We start from the raw sequence: 26704 nt of genomic DNA, 5'->3' as shown, positions 1-26704 counted from the left end.
GGGAGTAGAACGCAGTCGAGGCTCACCACTCGTGCTCACTCCTAGATGGAGATGTGGAGTAGAAGGCAGTTGAGGCTCACCATGTGCTTACTCTTAGGTGGAGATGGGAGTAGAACACAGTCGAGGCTCTCCCCGTGTGCTCACTACTAGGTGCAGATGGGGAGTAGAAGGCAGTCGAGCTCACTACGTGCTCACTCCTATGTGGAGATGGGGAGTAGAACGCAGTCGAGGCTCACCACGCGTGCTCACTCCTAGGTGGAGATGGGGAGTAGAACGCAGTCGAGGCTCACCACATGCTCACTCCTAGGTGGATATGGGGAGTAGCACGCAGTGGAGGTTCACCACGTGCTCACTCCTAGGTGGAGATGGGGAGTAGAACGCAGTCGAGGCTCACCACATGCTCATGCCTAGGTGGAGATGGGTATTATAACCCAGTCGATGCTCTCCGCGCGTGCTCACTCCTAGGTGGAGATGGGAGTAGAATGCAGTCGAGGCTCTCCACGTGTGCTCACTCCTAGGTTGAGATGGGGAGTAAAACGCAGTCAAGGCTCACCACGCGTGCTCACTCCTAGGTCGAGATAGGGAGTAGAACGCCGTCGAGGCTCACCCTGCATGCTCACTCCTAGGTGGAGATGGGGAGTGGAACGCAGTAGAGGCTCACCACGTGCTCACTCCTAGGTGTAGATGGGGAGTAGAACGCAGTCGAGGCTCACCACCTGCTCACTCCTAGGTGGAGATGGGGAGTAGAACGCAGTCAACACTCACCGTGCGTGTTCACTCTAGGTGGAGATGGGGAGTAGAACGCAGTCGAGGCTCACCACGTGCTCACTTCTAGGTGGAGATGGGGAGTAGAATGCAGTCAAGGCTTACCTTGTGCTCACTCCTAGGTGGAGATGGGGAGTAGAACACAGTCGAGGCTCACCACGTGCTCACCTAGAGGTGGAGATGGGGATTAGTACGCAGTCGAGGCTCACCACGCGTGCTCACTCCTAGGAGGAGGTGGGTTGTAGAACGCAGTCGAGGTCACCACGTGTGCTCACTCCTAGGTGGAGTTGAGTAGAACGCAGATGAGGCTCAGCACGTGCTCACTCCTAGGTGGAGATGGGAGTAGAATGCAGTCGAGGCTCTCCATGTGTACTCACTCCTAGGTGGAGATGGGGAGTAGAATGCAGTCCAGGCTCACCACGTGCACTCTCCCAGGTGCAGATGGGTAGTAGAACGCAGTCGAGGCTGACCGCTTGCTCTGTTGTAGGTGGAGATAAGGAGTAGAACGCAGTCGAAGCTCACTACGGGCTAAATCCTAGGTGGAGATGGGGAGTAGAACGCAGTCGAGGCTGACCGCTTGCTCTGTTGTAGGTGGAGATAAGGAGTAGAACGCAGTCGAAGCTCACTACGGGCTAAATCCTAGGTGGAGATGGGGAGTAGAACGCAGTCGAGGCTGACCGCTTGCTCTGTTGTAGGTGGAGATAAGGAGTAGAACGCAGTCGAAGCTCACTACGGGCTAAATCCTAGGTGGAGATGGGGAGTAGAACGCAGTCGAGGATCACCACGTACTAAATCCTAGTTGGAGATGGGAGTAGAATGCAGTCAAGGCTTACCTCGTGCTCACTCCTAGGTGGAGATGGTGAGTAGAACACAGTCGAGGCTCACCACATGCTCACTCCTAGGTGGAGATGGTGAGTAGAATGCAATCAAGGCTAACCACTTCCTCACTCCTAGGTGGAGATGGGGAGTAGAACGCAGTCAACACTCACCCTGCGTGTTCACTCCTAGGTGGAGATGGAGTGTAGAACGCAGTCGAGGCTCACCACGTGCTCACTCCTAGGTGGACATGGGGAGTAGAACACAGTCGAGGCTCACTACGTGCTCACTCCTAGGTGGAGATGGGAGTAGAATGCAGTCAAGGCTTACCTCGTGCTCACTCCTAGGTGGAGATGGTGAGTAGAACACAGTCGAGGCTCACCACGTGCTAACTAGAGGTGGAGATGGGGATTAGAACGTAGTCGAGGCTCACCACGCGTGCTCACTCCTAGGAAGAGATGGGGTGTAGAACGCAGTCGAGGTAACTACGTGTGTTCACTCCTAGGAGGAGATGGGGTGTAGAACACAGTCGAGGCTCACCATGTGTACTCACTCCTAATTGAAGATGGGGAGTAGAACACAGTCGAGGCTCACCACGTGCTCACTCCTAGGTGTAGATGGGGAGTAGAACACAGTCGAGGCTGACCACGTGCTCAATCCTAGTTGGAGATGGGAGTAGAATGCAGTCGAGGCTCTCCACTCGTGCTCACTCCTAGGTGGAAATGGGGAGTAGAAAGCAGTCGAGGCTCACCACGCGTTTTCACTCCTAGATGGATATGGGGAGTAGCACGCAGTGGAGGTTCACAATATGCTCACTCCTAGGTGGAGATGGGGAGTAGAATGCAATCAAGGCTAACCACTTCCTCACTCCTAGGTGGAGATGGGGAGTAGAACGCAGTCAACACTCATCCTGCGTGTTCACTCCTAGGTGGAGATGGAGTGTAGAACGCAGTCGAGGCTCACCACGTGCTCACTCCTAGGTGGAGATGGGAAGTAGAACGCAGTCAATGCTCACCACGCATGCTCACTCCTAGGTGGAGATGGGGAGTAGAACGCCTTTGAGGCTCATGCTGCCTGCTCACTCCTAGGTGGAGATGCGGAGTAGAACGCACTCGAGGCTCACCACGTACACACTCCTAGGTGGAGATGGGTAGTAGAACGCAGTCGAGGCTCACCATGCGTGCACAATCCTAGGAGGTAATGGGGTGTAGAACGCAGACGAGGTCACCACGTGTGCTCACTCCTAGGTGGATTTGAGTAGAACGCAGATGAGGCTCAGCACGTGCTCACTCCTAGGTGGAGATGGGAGTAGAATGCAGTCGAGGCTCTCCATGTGTACTCATTCCTAGGTGGAGATGGGGAGTAGAATGCAGTCCAGGCTCACCACGTGCACTCTCCCAGGTGCAGATGGGTAGTAGAACGCAGTCGAGGCTGACCGCTTGCTCTGTTGTAGGTGGAGATAAGGAGTAGAACACAGTCGAAGCTCACTACGTGCACACTCCTAGGTGGAGATGGGGAGTAGAACGCAGTCGAGGCTCACCATGCGTTTTCACTCCTAGATGGATATGGGGAGTAGCACGCAGTGGAGGTTCACCATGTGCTCACTCCTAGGTGGAGATGGGGAGTAGAACGCAGTCGAGGCTCACCACGCGTGCTCACTCCAAGGTGGACATGGGGAGTAGAACGCAGTCGAGGCTCACCACGCGTGCTCACTCCTTTTTGGAGATGGGGAGTAGAACACAGTCGAGCCTCAAAACATGTGCTCACTCCTTGTTGGAGATGGGGAGTAGAACGCAGTCGAGGCTCATCGCGTGGACACTCTTAGGTGAAGATGGGCAGTAGAACGCAGTCAAGGCTCACCACCTGCTCACTCCTAGGTGGAGATGGGAGTAGAATGCCGTCGATGCTCTCCACGTGTACTCACTCCTAGGTGGAGATGGGGAGTAGAACGCAGTCGAGGCTCACCACGTGCCCAATCCAAGATGAAGATAGGAGTAGAATGCAGTCGAGGCTCTCCACTCGTGCTCCCTCCTAGGTGGAAATGGTGAGAAGAACGCAGTTGACGCTCACCACGCGTGCTCACTCCTTGTTGGATATGAGGAGTAGAACACAGTCGAGGCTCACCACGCGTGCTCACTCCTAATTGAAGATGGGGAGTAGAACGCAGTCGAGGCTCATCGCGTGGACACTCTTAGGTGAAGATGGGCAGTAGAACGCAGTCCAGGCTCACCGCGTGGACACTCCTAGGTGGAGATGGGGAGTAGAACGCAGTCAACACTCACCCTGCGTGTTCACTCGTAGGTGGAGATGGAGTGTAGAACGCAGTCGAGACTCACCACGCGTGCTCACTCCTAGGTGGAGATCGGGAGTAGAACACAGTCGTGGCTCACCACGTGCTCAGTCCTAGGTGGATATGGGGAGTAGCACGCAGTGGAGGTTCACCACGTGCTCACTCCTAGGTGGAGATGGGGAGTAGAACGCAGTCGAGGCTCACCACATGCTCACTCCTAGGTGGAGATGGGTATTATAACCCAGTCGATGCTCTCCGCGCGTGCTCACTCCTAGGTGGAGATGGGAGTAGAATGCAGTCGAGGCTCTCCACGTGTGCTCACTCCTAGGTTGAGATGGGGAGTAGAACGCAGTCAAGGCTCACCACGCGTGCTCACTCCTAGGTCGAGATAGGGAGTAGAATGCCGTCGAGGCTCACCCTGCGTGCTCACTCCTAGGTGGAGATGGGTAGTAGAACGCAGTCGAGGCTCACCACGCGTGCTCACTCCTAATTGAAGATGGGGAGTAGAACACAGTCGAGGCTCACCACGTGCTCACTCCTAGGTGTAGATGGGGAGTAGAACGCAGTCGAGGCTCACCACCTGCTCACTCCTAGGTGGAGATGGGGAGTAGAATGCAGTCGAGGCTCACGATGTGCTCACTCCTAGGTGGAGATGGGGAGTAGAACGCACTCGAGGCTCAACACCTTCACACTCCTATGTGGAAATGCGTACTACAACGCAGTCGAGGCTCACCTAGTGCTCAGTTGTAGGTGGAGATAATGAGTAGCACACAGTCGAGGCTCACCACGTGCTCACTCCTAGGTGGAGATGGGGAGTAGAATGCAGTCAAGGCTCACGACGCATGCTCACTCCTAGGTGGAGATGGGGAGTAGAACGCCTTTGAGGCTCATGCTGCCTGCTCACTCCTAGGTGGAGATGCAGAGTAGAACGCACTTGAGGCTCACCACGTACACACTCCTAGGTGGAGATGGGTAGTAGAACACAGTCGAGGCTCACCACGCGTGCACAATCCTAGGAGGTAATGGGGTGTAGAACGCAGTCGAGGTCACCACGTGTGCTCACTCCTAGGTGGAGTTGAGTAGAACGCAGATGAGGTTCAGCACGTGCTCACTCCTAGGTGGAGATGGGAGTAGAATGCAGTCGAGGCTCTCCATGTGTACTCACTCCTAGGTGGAGATGGGGAGTAGAATGCAGTCCAGGCTCACCACGTGCACTCTCCCAGGTGCAGATGGTTAGTAGAACGCAGTCGAGGCTGACCGCTTGCTCTGTTGTAGGTGGAGATAAGGAGTAGAACGCAGTCGAAGCTCACTACGGGCTAAATCCTAGGTGGAGATGGGGAGTAGAACGCAGTCGAGGATCACCACGTACTAAATCCTAGTTGGAGATGGGAGTAGAATGCAGTCAAGGCTTACCTCGTGCTCACTCCTAGGTGGAGATGGTGAGTAGAACACAGTCGAGGCTCACCACATGCTCACTCCTAGGTGGAGATGGTGAGTAGAATGCAATCAAGGCTAACCACTTCCTCACTCCTAGGTGGAGATGGGGAGTAGAACGCAGTCAACACTCACCCTGCGTGTTCAGTCCTAGGTGGAGATGGGAGTAGAATGCAGTCAAGGCTTACCTCGTGCTCACTCCTAGGTGGAGATGGTGAGTAGAACACAGTCGAGGCTCACCACGTGCTAACTAGAGGTGGAGATGGGGATTAGAACGTAGTCGAGGCTCAACACGCGTGCTCACTCCTAGGAAGAGATGGGGTGTAGAACGCAGTCGAGGTAACTACGTGTGTTCACTCCTAGGAGGAGATGGGGTGTAGAACACAGTCGAGGCTCACCATGTGTACTCACTCCTAATTGAAGATGGGGAGTAGAACACAGTCGAGGCTCACCACGTGCTCACTCCTAGGTGTAGATGGGGAGTAGAACACAGTCGAGGCTGACCACGTGCTCAATCCTAGTTGGAGATGGGAGTAGAATGCAGTCGAGGCTCTCCACTCGTGCTCACTCCTAGGTGGAAATGGGGAGTAGAAAGCAGTCGAGGCTCACCACGCGTTTTCACTCCTAGATGGATATGGGGAGTAGCACGCAGTGGAGGTTCACCATATGCTCACTCCTAGGTGGAGATGGGGAGTAGAACACAGTCGAGGCTCACCACGCGTGCTCACTCCAAGGTGGACATGGGGAGTAGAACGCAGTCGAGGCTCACCACGCTTGCTCACTCCTTTTTGGAGATGGGGAGTACAACACAGTCGAGCCTCAAAACACGTGCTCACTCCTTGTTGGAGATGGGGAGTAGAACGCAGTCGAGGCTCACCACCTGCTCACTCCTAGGTGGAGATGGGAGTAGAATGCCGTCGAGGCTCTCCACGTGTACTCACTCCTAGGTGGAGATGGGAAGTAGAATGCAGTCGAGGCTCACCACGTGCACTCTCCCAGGTGCAGGTGGGTAGTAGAACGCAGTCGAGGCAGACCGCGTGCTCAGTTGTAGGTGGGGATATGGAGGAGAACGCAGTCAAGGCTCACTACGTGCTCACTCCTAGGTGGAGATGGGGAGTAGAACGCAGTCGAGGCTCACCACGTGCCCAATCCTAGATGAAGATAGGAGTAGAATGCAGTCGAGGCTCTCCACTCGTGCTTCCTCCTAGGTGGAAATGGTGAGAAGAACGCAGTTGACGCTCACCACGCGTGCTCACTCCTTGTTGGATATGAGGAGTAGAACACAGTCGAGGCTCACCACGCGTGCTCACTCCGATGTGGAGATGGGGAATAGAACGCAGTCGAGGCTCACCATGCGTTTTCACTCCTAGATGGATATGGGGAGTAACACGCAGTGGAGGTTCACCATGTGCTCACTCCTAGGTGGAGATGGGGAGTAGAACACAGTCGAGGCTCACCACGCGTGCTCACTCCAAGGTGGACATGGGGAGTAGAACGCAGTCGAGGCTCACCACGCGTGCTCACTCCTTTTTGGAGATGGGGAGTAGAACACAGTCGAGCCTCAAAACACGTGCTCACTCCTTGTTGGAGATGGGGAGTAGAACGCAGTCGAGGCTCATTGCGTGGACACTCTTAGGTGAAGATGGGCAGTAGAACGCAGTCAAGGCTCACCACCTGCTCACTCCTAGGTGGAGATGGGAGTAGAATGCCGTCGAGGCTCTCCACGTGTACTCACTCCTAGGTGGAGATGGGGAGTAGAACGCAGTCGAGGCTCACCACGTGCCCAATCCTAGATGAAGATAGGAGTAGAATGCAGTCGAGGCTCTCCACTCGTGCTCCCTCCTAGGTGGAAATGGTGAGAAGAACGCAGTTGACGCTCACCACGCGTGCTCACTCCTTGTTGGATATGAGGAGTAGAACACAGTCGAGGCTCACCACGCGTGCTCACTCCTAATTGAAGATGGGGAGTAGAATGCAGTCGAGGCTCATCGCGTGGACACTCTTAGGTGAAGATGGGCAGTAGAACGCAGTCCAGGCTCACCGCGTGGACACTCCTAGGTGGAGATGGGGAGTAGAACGCAGTCGAGGCTCACCACGTGCACTCTCCCCGGTGCAGGTGGGTAGTAGAACGCAGTCGAGGCAGACCGCGTGCTCAGTTGTAGGTGGAGATATGGAGGAGAACGCAGTCAAGGCTCACTACGTGCTCACTCCTAGGTGGAGATGGGGAGTAGAACGCAGTCGAGGCTTACCACTTGCCCAATCCTAGATGAAGATAGGAGTAGAATGCAGTCGAGGCTCTCCACTCGTGCTCCCTCCTAGGTGGAAATGGTGAGTAGAACGCAGTTGACGCTCACCACGCGTGCTCACTCCTTGTTGGATATGAGGAGTAGAACACAGTCGAGGCTCACCACGGGTGCTCACTCCTAATTGAAGATGGGGAGTAGAACACAGTCGAGGCTCACCACGTGCTCACTCCTAGGTGTAGATGGGGAGTAGAACGCAGTCGAGGCTCACAACCGGCTCACTCCTAGGTGGAGATGGGGAGTAGAATGCAGTTAAGGCTTACTTCGTGCTCACTCCTAGGTGGAGATGGGGAGTAGAACACAGTCGAGGCTCACCACGTGCTCACCTAGAGGTGGAGATGGGGATTAAAACGCAGTCGAGGCTGACGACGCGTGCTCACGCTTAGGAGGAGATGGGGTGTAGAGCGCAGTCGAGGTCACCACGTGAGCTCACTCCTAGGTGGAGTTGAGTAGAACGCAGTCTAGCCTCAGCACGTGCTCATTCCTAGGTGGAGATGGGAGTAGAATGCCGTCGAGGCTCTCCACGTGTACTCACTCCTAGGTGGAGATGGGGAGTAGAATGCAGTCGTGGCTCACCACGTGCACTCTCCCAGGTGCAGATGGGTAGTAGAACGCAGTCGAGGCTGACCACTTGCTCAGTTGTAGGTGGAGATAAGGAGTAGAACGCACTCGAGGCTCACCACGTGCACACTCCTAGGTGGAGATGGGGAGTAGAACACAGTCGAGGCTCACCACGTGCTCACTCCTAGGTGTAGATGGGGAATAGAATGCAGTCGAGTCTCACCACCTGCTCACTCCAGGTGGAGATGGGGAGTAGAACGCACTCGAGGCTCACCACGTGCACACTCCTATGTTGAGAAGGGTAGTAGAACGCAGTCGAGGCTCACCTCGTGCTCAGTTGTAGGTGGAGATAAGGAGTAGAACGCAGTCGAGGCTCACTACGTGCTCACTCCTAGGTCGACATGGGGAGTAGAACGCAGTCAGGGCTCACCACTCGTGCTCACTCCTAGGTGGAGATGGGGAGTAGAACGCATTCGAGGCTCACGATGCGTGCTCACTCCTAGGTGGAGATGGGGAGTAGAACGCACTCGAGGCTCTCCAAGTGCTCACTCCACGTGGAGATGGGTAGTAGAACGCAGTCGAGGCTCACCGCGGGCTCACTCCTAGGTGGAGAAGGGGGGGAGAACGCAGTCGATGCTCACCGCGTGCTCAATTGTAGGTGGAGATAAGGAGTAGAACGCAGTCGAGGCTCACTCCGTGCACACTTCTAGGTAGAGATGGGTAGTAGAACGCAGTCGAGGCTCACCACATGCTCAGTTGTAGGTGGAGATGAGGAGTAGAATGCAGTCGAGACTCACTCCATGCTCACTCCTAGGTGGAGATGGGTAGTAGAACGCAGTCGATGCTCACCACGTGCTCACTCCAGGGTGGAGATGGGTAGTAGAACACAGTCGAGGCTCACCACGTGTTCTTCTGTAGGTGGAGATGGGGAGTAGAACGCAGTCAAGGCTCACCACGCATGCTCACTCCTAGGTGGAGATGGTGAGTAGAACACAGTCGAGGCTCATGCTGCCTGCTCACTCCTAGGTGGAGATGCGGAGTAGAACGCACTCGAGGCTCACCACGTACACACTCCTAGGTGGAGATGGGTAGTAGAACGCAGTCGAGGCTCACCACGCGTGCACAATCCTAGGAGGTAATGGGGTGTAGAACGCAGTCGAGGTCACCACGTGTGCTCACTCCTAGGTGGAGTTGAGTAGAACGCAGATGAGGCTCAGCACGTGCTCACTCCTAGGTGGAGATGGGAGTAGAATGCAGTCGAGGCTCTCCATGTGTACTCACTCCTAGGTGGAGATGGGGAGTAGAATGCAGTCCAGGCTCACCACGTGCACTCTCCCAGGTGCAGATGGGTAGTAGAACGCAGTCGAGGCTGACCGCTTGCTCTGTTGTAGGTGGAGATAGGAGTAGAATGCAGTCGAAGCTCACTACGGGCTAAATCCTAGGTGGAGATGGGGAGTAGAACGCAGTCGAGGCTCACCACGTACTCAATCCTAGTTGGAGATGGGAGTAGAATGCAGTCGAGGCTCTCCACTCGTGCTCACTCCTAGGTGGAAATGGGGAGTAGAACGCAGTCGAGGCTCACCACGCGTGCTCACTTCTATGTGGAGATGGAGAATAGAACACAGTCGAGGCTCACCACGTGTGCTCACTCCTAGGTGTATATGGGGAGTAGCTCGCAGTGAAGGCTCACCTCGTGCTCACTCCTAGGTGGAGATGGGGAGTAGAATGCAGTCGAGGCTCACCACATACTCACTCCTACGTGGAGATGGGTATTAAAACCCAGGCGAGGCTCACCATGTGTGCTCACTCCTAGGTGGAGATGGGGAGTAGAACGCAGTCGAGGCTCACCACATGCTCACTTCTTCGTGGAGATGGGGAGTAGAACGCAGTCGAGGCTCACCACGTGCTCACTCCTAGGTGGAGTTGGGGATTATAACCCATTTGAGGCTCACCACGCGTGCTCACTCCTTCGAGGAGATGGGGAGTAGAACGCAGTCGAGGCTCACCACGTGTGCTCACTCCTAGGTTGAGGTGAGGAGTAGAACGCAGTTGAGGCTCACCACGTTCTCACTCCTAGGTGGAGATGGGAGTAGAACGCAGTCGAGGCTCACCACGTGCTCACTCCTAGGTGGAGATGAGAGCAGAATGCAGTCGAGGCTCACCACGTGCTCACTCCTAGGTGGAGATGGGAGCAGAATTCAGTCGAGGCTCACCACGTGCTCACTCCTAGGTGGAGATGGGAGCAGAATGCAGTCGAGGCTCACCACGTGCTCACTCCTAGGTGGAGATGGGAGCAGAATGCAGTCGAGGCTCTCTACGTGTGCTCACTCCTAGGTGGAGATGGGGAGTAGAACGCAGTCGAGGCTCACCACGTGCTCACTCCTAGGTGGAGATGGGAGCAGAATGCAGTCGAGGCTCTCCACGTGTGCTCACTCCTAGGTGGAGATGGGGAGTAGAACGCAGTCGAGGCTCACCACGTGCTCACTCCTAGGTGGAGATGGGAGCAGAATGCAGTCGAGGCTCTCCATGTGTGCTCACTCCTAGGTGGAGATGGGGAGTAGAACGCAGTCGAGGCTCACCGCCTGGGCTCAGCCACCTGCTCATCGTGCATGTGCGACCAAGACGCAGGTACCATTTCAGAGTGAAGAAGCAGGTGCTCAGAGACCCAAGTAAAACAGTCACGCTGGGAGAACGGTGCAGAAGCAGCGCCGCTTTGAGCTCGGGGGTGGTGGCAGCCAGGGATCTGCTGTGCGAACTGCACGCCCCCCAGGTCTAGGAGAGCAGCTGCTTCTCTAGGAAACTCGCTGCCCAGAGAACAGTCCTGGGACAGGAGCCACCAGAGGGAAAGACCACCTTTTGCTTCTACACTCCACGTTTTTTGTTTTGTGTTGTTGTTTTCGTTTGGGTTTTTCTTTTTGTTTGTTTGTTTGTTTGTTTTTGCAACAAGCATGTGTTCCTTGTAATAATCTTTTCCATCAAGATGGTATTTTAAAAGTCAGGGAAGGCATGAAAAAAAAGCATTGGGAAACTAACTGTGATGCTAAGTTTGTTAATATTAACTTTAAACATTGAGATCCATAAAGTCATTAACTTAGCATCCAATTAATATGAAACTGAGTAAACACCAAGTGAACATTAAGCCAGTTTAGCAGGATAGTGTTGGCCTCTTGAGAAGGAAAGAGGCCTGAGGAAAGGAGCCCTAGCCGGCGGGTGCTGGGGACTCAGCCAGGAGAAGCAGGGCCACCTCCACCCTCCTCCGGGTTATGTGGCAGGTGTTGGACTCGCATGGAAACCTGGGTTTTGCACCTATAGTCAAAAAGCAAAGCAAGGAGACACTGAAATTGTGAAAGTCGGCGGAGAATATTTTCCTACTAGATTTGTAGGGGTCATCCTCAAATCTTCATTCTGTGTTGACGAACGTGCTCTTCAAGGAAGACAATCTGCAGCTCATTCGATAAGCCCAGTCTTCACAAATGAAGACACTTTAGTCTTGGTTTAATCCCAACTTTTTAACTTAAAAACAGAGTAAACATTGGAATGAACATTGCGGAAGATGGCTTCCAGGTTCACAAGGCCAACAGTTTTTCCTTCGAGTGTGGATTCACTCCTTCCTTTCAAAATTCTGCCATTTTGGACTCTGGGAGCTGTGAGCTTGTTCAGTTGGGAAAAATCACCTTCTAATGAAGACGTCCAGCAGTAGATGTCATTCTCCTGAGGAAATGCACCACCCAGCTTCTCTTTATGTGTCTCCTGACGTTAATTTTTTTCAGCAAAATTGCCATTGTTCCAAATGGACTAAATCTGCCTCGGAAGACCATTCAATGTCTTTGTCAAAAGCAGGTGCAGATGTGATCACTCCAAGAAATCAAAGAAATTAAGTGAAGTCTGTGGAAATAACCCTTTCACTTACTTAGACACAAATTTCAAAAACTTCACAAATTTCAAAAATGACAGATGTCTTTTTGAAATAAGAGAAATTTCAATATGAATAAAAACACTTACAATGCGATGGATTCTTTCTTCTTATCCATACATTTTTGCCAGATACATTATTTTCGATCATTCATCCTAACGTGGGTTTTGAAGCGAACACGTATCCATCAGAAACACTGAGAAAGCCTTGCATGACCCAGGGTGAGCTCGGCAGCCAAGTGACCACCCTTAGGCTGACAGACGCAGGGAGCAGGAGGGGACTTGCCCCTGCTGGGTCTTGGTTGGCACGCCGTGGACTTCAGCTCGAGCAAGGGAGAGCCGAGCGGAATGTCGGCACGGCTCTGGGAGTGCCTCGGCCCCAGGCCCGGAGGGCACAGGGCCTCCGATAGTGAAGGCCGGGCACGGACAAGGCCAGACTTGGCTGGAGACCCCTTCCTGCTGAAGAGCAGCGGGCAGGCAAAGGTGCATGTCGTGTGCTCGAACCCGAGAGCCAGGTTCTGCCTTCTCTGCACGGCCTGCAGCTCCTCTCACCTTAGAATAATCAGTCCCTTGATGCCGCGTGTGTAGGAGGACACGAACCTGTGTCCCCAGCGCATATCACTTACGGTCCTGGTCTAAGATGGAGCTTTGGGAACTGAACTTCCTGAAGGACAGCTGTCAGAATCAGCCTGTGACACCATCAGGGGGTCTTTAGACACATATCCCTGTGAACTGGAAGAAGAGGGGCCCCACCTTTTGTGCTTTTTGTGTGTGTTTTGTTTTTATCTTCCTCAGTCACATGCAGTCTGGGGTGGAAACTATAAGTGCAAGAAGCCCAGGGAAGGGTCAAGGGTCATAATCATCTGGTGCAGGAGTCAGCAGTGAATTATAGCCCACAGTCGTGCCCGTTTGTATGAATAAGAAATATCCATCATTTTCTTCTTGTCTATGGTTGCTTTCACTCTACAACTGCAAAGTTGAGGAGCTGCCAGAGTCTACACAACCCATGTTCCTAAGATGTTTTCTCCCCTTCCTGTAAGAAAAAGATTAACAACCCCTGGCTTATAAAATCCTCAAGATAAGCATAAGATTTTTTTCTGCTCCTCTCTCTTAATAGCCTTACATTAGTTAGGACATGCTAGATTGTGCTGAGATAACAAATGAACCTCAACATTTGGTTGACTTAACAAATACTTCTTCCTTAAAGTACATCTCAACTAAGTACTGAGGGCTGTTAAATAAGAGGGTCAGTCTGTTCCACAAAACACTCAGGATCCCTTGTTGATGGAGAACCCACTGAAACTGAGTCTCCTGGAAGAGGAGGTCTCACTTTCCTGGAAATCTCACCTCCCTTCTGAGTGTCTTTCAATACTAAAGAGATGAATGTCACTTTCCCTCTCGGTCGGCTGGCCAAAGCCAGTCATGTGGCCCCACTTTATTTAAAGGTATCTGGAAGTGAAGTCCCCAGAAGGGACAGAAACCAGCTATCGGGGATGTTAGCAGAATTGCCTGGTGAGCTTCTGCTCTGGGTTGCTTATGAGCATTTCCAGTGATGCCTCGGATGGACTGACGTCTGTTCAGAGAACTGAAGGATACTTGGTGAAGAATTAAGGATGACATCGTCTCCCAGACAGAGTACCAACAGGCAGAAACCGAGGAAACTGACTGTAAGCAATTCAGATGGAAGGCCAGAACTGAAAAGTAGTTATGGAGGTGAACGTTTTGTGGAGAAATGCAACCGTCCATTTCAAGCAGCAGAAGAAAGAACTAACAAACTTGAAGATGGCAGAGACGACAACCCTAAGAGCAGACAGTAAAGGACAGACGACACGAGAAGACCAACAGAGAGGTGCGGGCGCCAGGAAGCACAGACTCGAGACCAGCCCAGAAGAGGAGAGGAAGAGAAAACATATTTAAGACATGACTTAAAACGTCTCAGATTCACTGAAGAACCTTAATCTACATGCACGGTCAGCTCAGCGGACCTTCCCTCAGCCTCCAGAATGCTGGCCCGCTGCACAGTTTGGACGTGCCAAGCCTCCACGTCACATGACCAGATCCCTTAAAATCCCACCCCACGTATGCATCGCCAGTATAAACCGCCAACACGCATCCAGTGGTGCACAGGTGCATTTGTGTGGACGTTGGTGCAAAGAAGGGGAGCACTAAGTGCACACTGCTGAGGGGGGTCATCAGCCCAGCCCCATGGAAAACAGCACCAGGATCCTCAAACGGCTGCAAGGGATCCACCACACGTGGAGACCAAGGGAGGGAACTCCAAGTGCCAAAGGGAGGGCTGCACTGGCAGGTAATTGCAGCCCAATTCACAACAGTCACGAACGGGATCAACCTATGTGTCTGCTGGCAGAGGAACGGATTAAAAAAATGTGGTATAAATGCACAGCAGAATATTGCTGAGCCATGAAAAATGAAACCTTGTCATTTGCAGCAACAGGCATGAAACCAGAGGATATTAAGTGAAATAGTCAGACACAGAGACAAAGACCACATGTCCACACTTACATATGGAAACTAAAAGGTAGACTCATAGAATAGTGCTCCCCAGGGCCCAGGAATGGTGTGGGCAAAAGAAAAGAGAGGGGGGTTAACCAGCAGGTGCAGGTGACAGGAGTAACTTCTAAAGTTCGGTAGCACAGAGGGGCAACAGGCTGACAACTAAGTGAACGTTTTAAATAGATGGTAAAGAGGATTTGCCGCTTCCCCACACGAAGAGATGACAAATGCCTGAGGTGACAGATGTCCCAATTCCGCTGACCCGATCACTGCACGTTACACACACACAAAGAAATGTCACATGTGCTCCACCAACACGTATGATTGTTGTGGGTCACCTAAAGATTTAAAAGTTAAAAAAGAAAAAGGAATCCCAACCCACAGGGGAGCTCTAACATAAGGTCGACTTCTAACCAGAAGCGACAGAGGACGTCCTCACTGAGCACCTTGTTGTGAACGGGTCCCTCTCCCGCTCCGTGGGACACTAGGACTTACTCCTCGCTGCTTCTTGAGGCTCACTCTCCCGCCCTCCCCAGCCTCCAGGGCTGCTCACCACATCTCTGGATCAGCTGCACATAGTATACAGATATCAAGTTATCGCACTGTAGCCCATAAATATAGATGGTTATTATGTGTCCATTAAAACATGAAGATACAACCACAGCCAGAGGCAGTGAGATAAAATGTTCAAAGTAGCTGGTCACAGTGGCACACGCCTGTAATCCCAGTGGCTCCGGGGCGAGGCAGGAGGATTGCAAATTCAAAGCCAGCCTCAGCAACTTAGCGAGACCCTGTCTACAAATAAAATACAAAATAGGGCTGGAGATGTGGCTCAGTGCTGAGTACCCCTGAGTTCAATCCTCAGTACAAAAAGAAAAAAAAGTGTTCAAAGTTCTGAAAAAGAATCTTACATTCAATCAACAGAGACTCTTATAGTCAGTGAACTTATCTTTCAGTAAAGAAGGCAATTTGTTGCTAGCACATCATCTCAATAGGAAATACTGAAAGGGCTAAAGCCAGTGATTCCAGAAGTAATTCAAACTGACATTGAAAAATGAAGGGCAGGGGCAAATACACTTATGTAATTATAAATGACCCTATAAAGGTCTTTTCTTCTTCGCTTGACTGATTTTAAAATTAGTAATCTGAAGCAACGTGTAGGTAATGTACTGCTTTGCCTATAACACCAGATGTGACGCACTTAATACAGGACCAGGGGCGTGTGGGGCCAGGGAGGCTGTGCGGGGCGGGGAGGGTGACTCGGATCCACAGGGAGGGAAGCAATGTGAAAAGAAGGTCACCATCACAAGAGCTGTGGACCCTACCAGCTCCCATGTCCTTCCTTAGCTTCTTCAGAAGACGCACGATTACATACAGTAGAAATGAAACTAATGTACGATGGGCTCGTGACATTTATAGATGTGATGTGCCCGGGAGGGATCCCACCAGAAGCTGGGAATGAAAACAGCCGGGTAAGAAGACGGCGCCTGCACTTACTGCAGTCTCTAAGTTGAAATCCGAAGCTGATCGGGGTCGAACGGATGCACAGAGGGAGACTTGGAACGGTGACTGAGGATGTACCGCAGAACACGTAGGGCAAAATCATCACTGAGCAGATTAAAATGCTACCCCGGAAAATGCTCCATTCCACAGAAGGAAAGAAGGAATTAAACAACGACAACACACACACACACACACAACCCTGATACACACAAAACGAAGTGCAAAATGGCAGAAGAAAGTCAACTGATCACAATAACACTAAGGAGGAGTGGATCCAGACATGGGTTGAGATGGCCAGTGTGGTCAGCGAGGACCCACGGAGAGGCGCAGGACTTAGGGGAGACAGGGAAGGGAGACGGCCCAGGAGGACAGCAGGCTGTGGAAAACGAGCAAGGCCGGCCTCGCGCCTGCTCCTGGGCTCTTTACATGTTGTCCTGGTGCTTTTCACAAGTGCTGGGCTTGTTTGGAACCTAGTATTGCAATTTATGAACCCTGCGTTGTTAACTTTTCTCCGTGAGTCACGATTTCCTTATCAGTAAAATGTGTTTAAAATTAGGTGCGACTCCCTGGGGGAGAGCGCGGTGAGTCATCCTGGGCTGTGAAGCAGAAGGTAGATATCAGCTGGCCAGCCGTCCCACCAGGCCAAACCACTGTGACGCGCGTCAGGCTCAGGAGCAGGCCCAGGGCCCTCCCGCGGCTCTGTGGAGTGTCCTTCCCTTGCTCTGCAGGCAGTCATGGTGACAGGAAGCATGTGTGTGCTGCATGTGGGCCAAACTGCCTTGTCTGGAGGAAAGGACAACTGACTGCGCTTTCTGGGTGGTGGGCGGTGTCGCCTGCAGGCACCCCACTCAGGGGTCCGCCCCAAATCCAGCCGCCCTCCAGCTCCCCTTCCACCCTCAGAACCAGAAACCCTGGGCAGGGGACGGCCCCATTAGCACCTGTCCATGTCCTCAGGTAGGGTGAGACTCAGCAGGGAGGGAGAGATGGGGCTCTGTGCCCCCAGGACGCAGGGGGCTTCCTGGTGAGAGGCAGGACCAAGGCTTCAGAGGGGCTGGCAGAACAGGACTGGGGAGGAGGGAGGAGGCGGAGATGCAAAGAAAGCAGGGTCCTCAGGGCCCTCCCTCCTCCCCCTCCCTCCTGCTCCCTCATCCTCCTCCCTCCTCTTTCTCCTCCCTCCCCCTCCTCCTTCTCCTCCGCTCTTCTCCCTCATTCTCCTCCCTCCTTCTTCCTCCTCCCTCCTCCTCCCTCCTCCTCCTGCTCCCTCCTCCTCCTCCCTCCTCTTCCTCCCCCCTCCTCTTCCTCCCCCTCCTCCTCCCCCTCCCTCCCGCTCCCTCTTCCCTCCTCCCTAAGACCCTGACAGCCACACCTGCACCACACCCCTCATGTCTGCTGCAGACTGGACAAGACCTCCTGCTTCAGAGGGGAGGACCGTCACCTTGCAGCCCTCCCAGGTGGCAGCAGGGGGTGGGGCTTGTTTCCTCATCGGGACCTCCCAGAGGGCACCTGCAGGCCCCGCGGCAGGCCAGCCTGTGTACTGGAGCCACGAGACACACTGATTCTCTATTCCATTTGTCACAAAGGCCACAGCAAAAATGGAAGAGGATGGCAGACCCACAGGACCAAGGGGAGGAAAGACTGCGGGGCAACCGGGCCAGGCGGGCAGGGGGAGCCTCCCACCTTCCCAGGCCCATCCACTGCCCAGGCCCAGGATGGTCCCACCCCGTCTTCAGGCTCCGTGCCAAGGGCCATCCCGCGATTTCAGGAAGTGTCAAACGAGGTGTCAAAGGGTGATGTTGGCGGCTGGTGAAGTACAGGGCTGTTTTTGCTTCTGGTTCTGACGCTGTGTGACTGTGGCCCAGGCCCTTGTCCTGCCTGGACCCCAGGAAGACTGGCGCGTGGGAAGTCCTCTGGCCTCAGGTGCGCCACGCGACAGGATCGAGTCCTTGGGCCTCCAGGACTGAGTCAAGTGCCTGAGTCCACACATGGTCGCTGAGACTGGGCGTCCAGGGTTTGCACAGCCCATGCCTGAAAACCTCACAGCAAGCCTTTCCAACCCACAGCGGGGCCAAGTGTGCCTGGCCTGCTCAGGGGAGGCATCAGGACAAGCCGCCTTCAAAGCTTCATCTCCTAATAAAGCCCGTGTTCTCAAGGCCAGCTCCATGTCTGGAACTGCAGCAGCACCAGGAGTCTTTACCCACTTCCCAAGACGTGAGTGTAGCTGGTGGGTGTCATCTTAAAATAACCAAATGGTAATCCCTGAAATTGAAATAAGGTCATGCAGCAAATGAAGGATCACTTACAAAAAAATAATCTAAGACTCGTTAAGAGCCGCGCGTGCCTGCGACACTGAAGCACAGCCGCTTGCTCAGCACAGGAAACAGACTCTGCCAGTGGCGGGAACACAGGCTCCAGCCCGGGCTCTGGTGGAGGGTCTGTGGTCCCCCCAGAGGGGCACGCTGCCCGCCTTCTCACTGCTCACGGCTGCAATCTCACAGACAAGTAGAAGCAAGAGGGTCCCTCCTCCACCCACCCGCCCGCCACCGCCCATAGCGACAATGACGTGAAATGTTGAATACGAACCAATGAAACAAACCAGGTGAAATACAGAGATTTTCAGACTGGGTTTAAAGAAAAACCAATCCAGTCAACTATACACTAAGGAAGAAATGTGTTAAATCCAAAAATACAAATCAGTAGAAAGCAAAAGAATAAAAAACGCAAACCACGTCAGTCAGAACTTAGGGGGCCAAAGGGCTGTGCTGCCAAGACACCACTGGAGGCACGGAGGCCACCTGTGATGACAAGGGGCCGCCCACCAGGGGGTCCAGCAGCTGTGAACAGACGCAGAGCCAAAGACCTCACGCAGCAAGACCCTGAAAAATCAAGAAACACCTAATGGATATGGAGAATAAGAAATCCCCAAAATAACGAGGCCTGAGAAAAAGAGAGGGGATAAAAACGAAGGCCAGGCATCGACAACCCTCACCTCCAGGGTCGAATGCTCTCCAGACACGGCTGCAGGCGAGGGTGTTTCATCATCCTCAGAGGAAACAGCCTCTAGGGGGCGCTGTCTCCTCCAGAGCCAGATCCTTGTAGGTGCCGTCCAAGACCTTGACCGAAAGGCCCACATTCCTGACGAAGCAAAACGGACATATGTTCACTAGACCACCCCTGAGAATAACCTATGCAAAGCCAGTGGCTCATTTTCCACCAGGGGTGGGACCACGGACGCCATCTCACCCCCTGAGATCAGGACTGAGGTTCGCATCCTGCCTGGTCTTCTGGTGCTAACAGTACCTATTCAACTGGGAACTTCGATACCTGACTCTCGATGATGAATAGAACAACCGGGAGTAAAGAAGAACCACAAGAGAAATCAAAAAATACTTTGAAAAGAATGAAGATCAACACGCAACGCGTGGAAAGAGACTGGGAGAATGAACGGCCCCATCTGTTCTCCTCGCAAGTGCTCCTGGCTCCTGCTTTTCCCGAAGGCCTGCCATATCAACAGCGGGAAGTTGCTAGACAGCTTTCTTACCCCGTAACTGCTGTGGAGGGCACAAGGCAACAAGTGCTTTAGACGCAGAGTCTGAAGACTGTGGGCCCTGCAGACACTGCCCCCAGACTTTCTCCTCCCTTGGTTAGTAGAAGCTGGACGATGTCAACTGTAGGAAGATTCTGCCCAGCAGACCTGAGCCTGTGGGGTTCTTTGTTCTGGGACAGCTGCCAGCGTGGCTGCTTTGGCTAAGTGCAGAAAGAGGCGCTCACTGAGAGCCCTCTGCTGAGTTGGTGCCACGGGCATCGTGAAAGGGCCTTTCCTCCCTTTTGCCAGGACCTCCGCAGGCGGATGCCAGGTGTCTGGGTGGAAGACCCCCTTGTACAGCAGCGGGAGCAGGAGGGAATCCAGACTGCGGCCTGACCGAGGGGCTGAGCAGGAGCCGCTGTGGGGTGCACTCTGACCTCCATCTTGGACTCTGGGAGTGACTGGAGACCAGAAGCTGTGTGTCCAGACCTGAGTCTCAGTGGTGAGCAGCCTGCCTCAGCTGGTCCCCGGGTCCTTCTCCAGCTCACCGAGCAGGGGACATGCATCACACTAGCCGATACACACGTCTGCAAATATTCTGTGCGTAACCACCTGTATCTCCAGTAAGCTCGACGTCTTCTACATCGGGTCTCTGACACCTTTCTTCATATCTTACTTACTTCTTCCGTGTGAGTAGCCCAGCCCCAATTCTAACCCACTAGCCAGGGTTATTCCAGGCCCCTCACCTTGCTTACCAGCAGTTCCACAGTGAGAATCGGTCCCCATTGCCGTCCACCTACTTAAGGGTTCATTTCCCAGTCCGTGTGGAGAAGTATCCGACAGGTGGCCCCTGGGACACACTTCACTCCATGGACTTTGGCACAGGAACTCTCCCTCTGGCCCCTCCAATCATACTCTATTCCTTTCTAGTTACACAGGTCAGTGCCTCAGCAAGGTGGCTGTGACGTCTATAATAAGTCCAGGTGACCTTGTCCCCAGCCCCTCAGCAAGGTGGCTGTGACGTCTATAATAAGTCCAGGTGACCTTGTCCCCAATCCCTCAGCAAGGTGCCTTTGGACATCTGTAAGTTCAGGTGACCTTGTCCCCTGCCCCTCAGCAAGGTGGCTGCAGATGTCTGTATGTTCAGGTGACCTTGTCCCCCAGCCCCTCAGGAAGGTGGCTGCGGACATCTATAAGTTCAGGTGACCTTGGCGCACCTTGCCTCTTCTGGTGTGCTCCCCTCCTCCAGGGTGGGTTTGACCTGGCAGACGCCGAGGTCCACTCTCCGTGCTGCTCAGTTCCAGAGCTCTGCATGCTGGGCATGCCAACTTCACCACGGCCCAAGCAGGCACAAGCTTCACCACACTCCAGACACCCCCACTGGCCCTTCCTGCCCAGCCCCTGCTGACCACAGGTATGGCCCTTCCGGAAGGTCCTGGGAACCACACACCTTGTGCGTCCACTGTTGTGGAAATCGAGTGAAAGATTGGCTTCTCCACTCAGCAACGTGGAGTTAAGGTCCTCGTGTTTCTGTTCACGCCCGGATGCCTCATTGCTCCTCATTTCTGAAACGCTCCATCGCAGGGGTAAAGCAGTCTGTCAGTTCTCCTGCTGAAGAGTCATTTACCAGTCAGAGAGGTTAGCGTACAGTGTTTCAGGAAACTGCAGCCAAAAGGTTTGGCCAGTTCACATGGTCAGCTGTGGACGTGTCTGAGGTCTGATTTACAATGGCCTCCCAACTCCAGAACCAGGCCAGGGCTGCTCTATTTTAATTTTTCCCTTGTTGCTTCGCTGCTGCCAGAGTCCTGGGGGCTTCCTCAAAGACCTTCTCGTAGGGTTCTTGGAGACAGACATCCAGGTGGGTCTCCTGAGACTCCAGCCAGGAGCTTCTCCCTCTGATTCTGCTCCACTCAGCCTCCAGCAACTTGTCAAAATCGCCACCTAAGAATTCCTGCCAGGGTTAGGCCTCAGTGTTTTCCAGGTCAGTACCTTGGATTGTGGTATGTCTTCTGAATTTGCCTGTCTCTCTAGAATTCAGGATAGCAGTTTGCCCTGAAACTCAGTTTTTTGTTGGGTCCAGGAAGAATCATTGATTTTCAGTTTGCTCAGTTTTTCTTTTTATTTTCTTCTCTTTTGTATATTTTTGATAGGAGGACAGAGTGATAACCTCCAAACCCTTCACACATCATCCCTCAAATCTGCAGTCTCCTAGGATGGAGATCATAATAAAAGAATATTTCTGGGCTTGCCTTGCAAGCACAAGGCCATGGGTTTGATCCCCAGCACCAAAAAAAGAGAAAAAAAAAAAAAAGGAATATTTCTATAAGGTTCATGGGATTATTTTTAATTGTTATTTGCTTATTTTGTGAAGCAATATGGTTGCTCAATTTTTATTAAAATGTCTATTTTATAAAATTTTAGGTTTATTCTACATAAAAATATAATTTTTGGAAGAACATACCTACGATTAATTTATTCCCCAGGCCCAGCTCTTTTCAATGTCATGAAGCAGGTTGATATACTATTCGATAGAAGCTGCTTGAGGACAGAGGTCTGTTGTGTACAGTGGGGCTCTGCAGACTTAGGTCTAGCTACTCCAAGTATGGTCCAGTGACCAGAGGCACAGGCACACAGGGACAATCAGAACCAGCAGGTTAACCGTGTGCCGATGTGATTGATTGATAGAAATGCATCTTCAGTGGCACAGAATGAAGTCGTACAGCCCTGGGTGCAACGCGTGGGGCTCCTAGGCAGCCTGAGCACCACCCCCTGCAACTGGCCTTTGTGAGGCAGCTGCGGAAAAGTTAAACTGGCCTAATAGGTGACACCACGTAACTACTGCTAGCTGAGTCGGTGCGATAACAGCACCGTGCTTTACGCAAACGTCCCTATTTCTTAGACACTCTTTCTAAACAGAGAAAAGTCAGAGTCCCACTTCTGTCAGCTCTTCTGATATTGCTCGTGGTTATTGTTTTCCCATCTGTGGCCAGAAGATATCCCCCAGGGCATGTGGCAGCTTTGCACTGCCCACCCGTTTGAAGGGGGCTGAGTGACCTGCGGTGGCAAGGTGAGTCAAGTGTGAGTCTTAGGAACCCTGCATCGTTGGCCCCTCCCGTCTCCCTGCCTGCAGGGCTTGCACCACATACCAGAATCACCCCTGGAGTATCACCGGGGCAGCTGTGGGGCGGGGCTGAGAATTGGCACATCTGAGAAGTTCCAGGTGCTGCTGATCTGGAGGACCATGATTGGAAACCATGATTCCTAAAAGGATCCTCTCTGGGCCACAGTCTCTGAACTGTTTCAGATACATCCTGGGCAAGAAACAAATGTTTCTTCGGTCCTCATTTCACCAAGGGATTTTGATGTCCATAACTGAAAGAGCACATCCCATGTGGTAGCGTAAACCTCTCGTGATTCACAAGTCTTCAAGGAAATGACACTCTTTTTTTTTTTTTTTTTTTTTTGTACCAGGTATTGAACCCAAGGGCACTTAACCACTGTCCCACATCCCCAGCCCATTTTATCTTTTATTTAGAGACAGGGTCTTGCTAAATTGCTTAGGGCCTCGCTAAATTGCTGAGGCAGGCTTTGGATTCAAAATCCTCCTGTCCCAGCTTCCTGAGCCTCTGGGATCATAGGCGTGCTCCACCACGCCCAGCACAACACTCTTGATTGGAGTGGCTTGTTTAGCTGCTGCTGGGCGCCAGGCCCACAGATCCTTCCAGAATGAATGAGGCAGAACTGTTGAGAACGTCTCAGGCATATCCTGGCTCCTAGGATGGTTATTTCTGAGGAAAACTAAGAAGATATCCTAGGGAGGAGACCCTTTTCCTTTGCTCCCCTGAGCTCACTCACAGAGCCTGTTTTCTTGCTGCAGTACTGGATGTCAGACCTCCTGGAGACAACAGAGGTGGGGCACATCTGAGACAAGACTTATCAGTGACTTCCCGATACAGAGCCATAAACCTCTGCCTGCCGACTGCTGAAGAACTCAGGCGGCTCCAGAACAGCCCGCCCCTAGGAATCCTGAAGCAGGTGAAGATAAGGGAGGGCAATAAAGCTCCCGGGCTCAACAGAGTCCAGCACCTCTGAGCACCACTGGTGCTACTAGAAGTCACCTGTGGTGACTTCCCCTCCTCTTCTCTGAAGCCCCTTCCTCCAGCCAAGTGCATGTAATCTCGAGGCTCTTTTTTGTCCTGCTCCCTTCCTTCCTTCCTGCCCTCCCGTCTTTCTTCTCGGCACTGGAAATTGAGGCCACTGAGCTACAGCCCCAGCAGTTTTTATTTTATTTTGAGACAGGGTCTCACTAAGTCACCCAGGCTGGCCTTGAACTTTCAATTCTCCTGCCTCAGCCTCCTGAGTTGCTGGCATCACAGGCTTGCATGCAGCATGCCTTGGCACTTGGCTACTCGATCCTGTTCTTTGGTTTTTCTCCCTGCAGGTTTTCTCTCACCACCACACCCCCTCCATTTTTTGCTTCCAGATCAATTTGTCCAACTTTCTGAGTCTGCCTTTTCTCTGTCACATTGTGTCTTTAAAATAAATTTTTAAGGAAACCAATTTAGAAACAAATAAAAAGCAAATCCAAGGCGACAAGCCAACTAAATACCAAGTTTTGCGTTTATTGGTTTACTTTTTAAACCTTGGTTTGTTTTGTTGTTGCTATGGAAACATAGCTCCCCTCCTTCTCAGGAAGACCATCCTCAGGCCTCATGCTCCTCCTGACAGGTCCCTTCCAACTGGGATCAAGAGAAGGAGCGCTGGAGGAAGGTCGGAAGAATGGCGAGCAGCAATGCGTTTCTCCCACCCTAGGGCGCAGGGGCGAAGGATCCTGACCGCTCTGACCGCAATGAGCAGAGGTGACGCCAGGGCAGCTGCGCCGGCTCAGGAGGAGGAGGGGACCCTCGAGTGACTGCACCTCTCGCCTGAAGAGCAGCAGCCCAGGGACCGCGCGGCCGCAGGGCCTCCGCGACCTCCACGCCCCGGGTCTGCGAGCTTGGAGTCAGCGCTCAGCACACGCAGGGCCCGCGGTCCTAGCCCCACCCCCAGAAGGAAAGAAGGGATCCTGCTTCGCCCGCGGACCTGGGAAGCCTGGCGCAAGTGCGGTGGCCTGCGGCTGGGAGCGGAGAGGCCCTGCCCTCTGTAGGTTCACACAGAAGTCCAAGTGGAGCGGAAGGAGCGCGCCCTGCCCGCTGCCCCGGCCCACGGCCCCGGGCCCGCGGGTCCGGGCCGGCAGGTGCAGGCGCCTCGCTCCTCCTGGCTGCGGGCTTGGCTCTGAGCCAGACCCGGGCCCGGGCGCGGCGCTAGCCCTGGACGCGGCGGGACCCGGCGGGCGCAGATAGGGTGCGGTCCACCCGGGCGCCGCTGCTCCGCCCACCTCTCGCACCCCGCCTGTCGCCGCGGACCGACCGCCTCTGTTGGCAGGAATGGGTGGACAAATCCTATTTTCAAGAGAAAATGACCAATCAGTTTTGAAGGACCTAAGCCAATGTGCCTGCAGACACCTGTGAGGACGAAGAATGTGAAGGAGAGTTGGAAAGACCGCAAAAGTGTGCCGATTTCCCTGGAAGTCGCGGGAGCTGGTTCTGTCCTACTGGGGAAGGAGATGCATGCGGTGCAGGACTTTGGTTGCCAGGCAGCAGGAGATGGGGCAGTATGAACCGTGGCAGGTGAAGACACAGGCAGTATCCCCAAAAGGCAGATCTATCCACCAATTCTTTTAATTTTTTTCAAAAAGAGTGCCACATTAACCTACAAATCCTGGTGTCCAAAAATGGTCAGTACAAAGTCCAGAAGTACCTGGGAGGTTAAAATTGTCTTGCTTTAGAAGTGGGGTTGGAGACTCATGCACTCTTGGGAAGTGGACGGTTGTAGGTAAATCAGACACCGGTACCTGAGGAACTCCACCATGTGTAGCCAAGACTAGTCATTCATTTCAGAACTGGCCAGACTATGCCATGACCCCAGGGAGCTAGCTAGTCCGAACTGCTGCTCTGTTCTGGGCAGCAACACTAATGCCCGAAGGGAGTCTGATGTGAGTTCTGATAGGAATTTCCCAAATGCAACAAATCCTCCAAGAAATCCAGTCATGGCAGAGAATGAGGCCCAGGGTGCTGCTTCTGGGATGCGAGTCTACTCAGCTAACAAGGAGGAGCCGGGAGAGCTGGATTTTATGCTTTAGTGAGGGCGACAGAGTGAAGTGCTTCACTGTGGAGGAGGCTGGCGGACGGCAAACCCAGTGAGGACTCTTGGGAGCAGCATGTGAACCGGGGCCAGGGCATGAATGTTTGTTTGAAGAGAAGGGACAAAGATATATAAATAGTATTCATTTATCTCATTCAATTGAGAAGTCTCTGGTAAAACTGCTGGAAAAATACCATCACTAAAAGAATCTATTATACTGCCTTTCAAAATCCTATGATTAAGTGGTTGTGTGTGTGGGATTTGGTTTAAGGGACATTCAGAAAGAACTGGACAAAATAATCAGATATCTGGGAGCAACTATAAATCATTGGAGGCTTGGGCTGTAGGTCTAGCGGGTGCTCAGAAAGGCAGGACCCAGGATGGATCCAGTCGGGACTTTACTGCAGACGGATTAGAACCACAGGGCAGCTTTGCAAACTGCACGGATGGAGACATCTTGTCACTTTGTAAAGAATGTGCTGAAGAGTGGACAAATGTCCTCTGTGCTACACATTCGTGTCTTTCAAGCAAAACATTTTGTCTCAATGTAACTGCACCGTGGGCATGTTGTGTTCACATAACCATTGATATACCTGAAGTGATCAGCATTGAATGCCATTAGCATTTTTGCTAACCAAGTAGGAAAGATAGTAAATGGCAGTGTTTAGATTGGCAATCTAAAATTTGAATATATGGATTTTAGGGGGTACTAGGTATATTATTTGTCCAATTTTCTTTTGTTATTCAATTACTACCCTAGGCTGTTATAACTGAATACAGTGTGCACACATAGTACACCTACTTAATGTCTGAGTATAAATTACATGTCTCAGGTTCTTATTCTTTTCAGATGGGCTTGACCGGGCATTTGCTTCATGTGAAAAAGGAGTGGAGACTTTC

The sequence above is a fragment of the Sciurus carolinensis genome, chromosome 6 (genome assembly GCF_902686445.1).
Source record: "Sciurus carolinensis chromosome 6, mSciCar1.2, whole genome shotgun sequence".
Lineage (NCBI taxonomy): Eukaryota > Metazoa > Chordata > Mammalia > Rodentia > Sciuridae > Sciurus > Sciurus carolinensis.
This window is presented reverse-complemented; position numbering follows the sequence as displayed.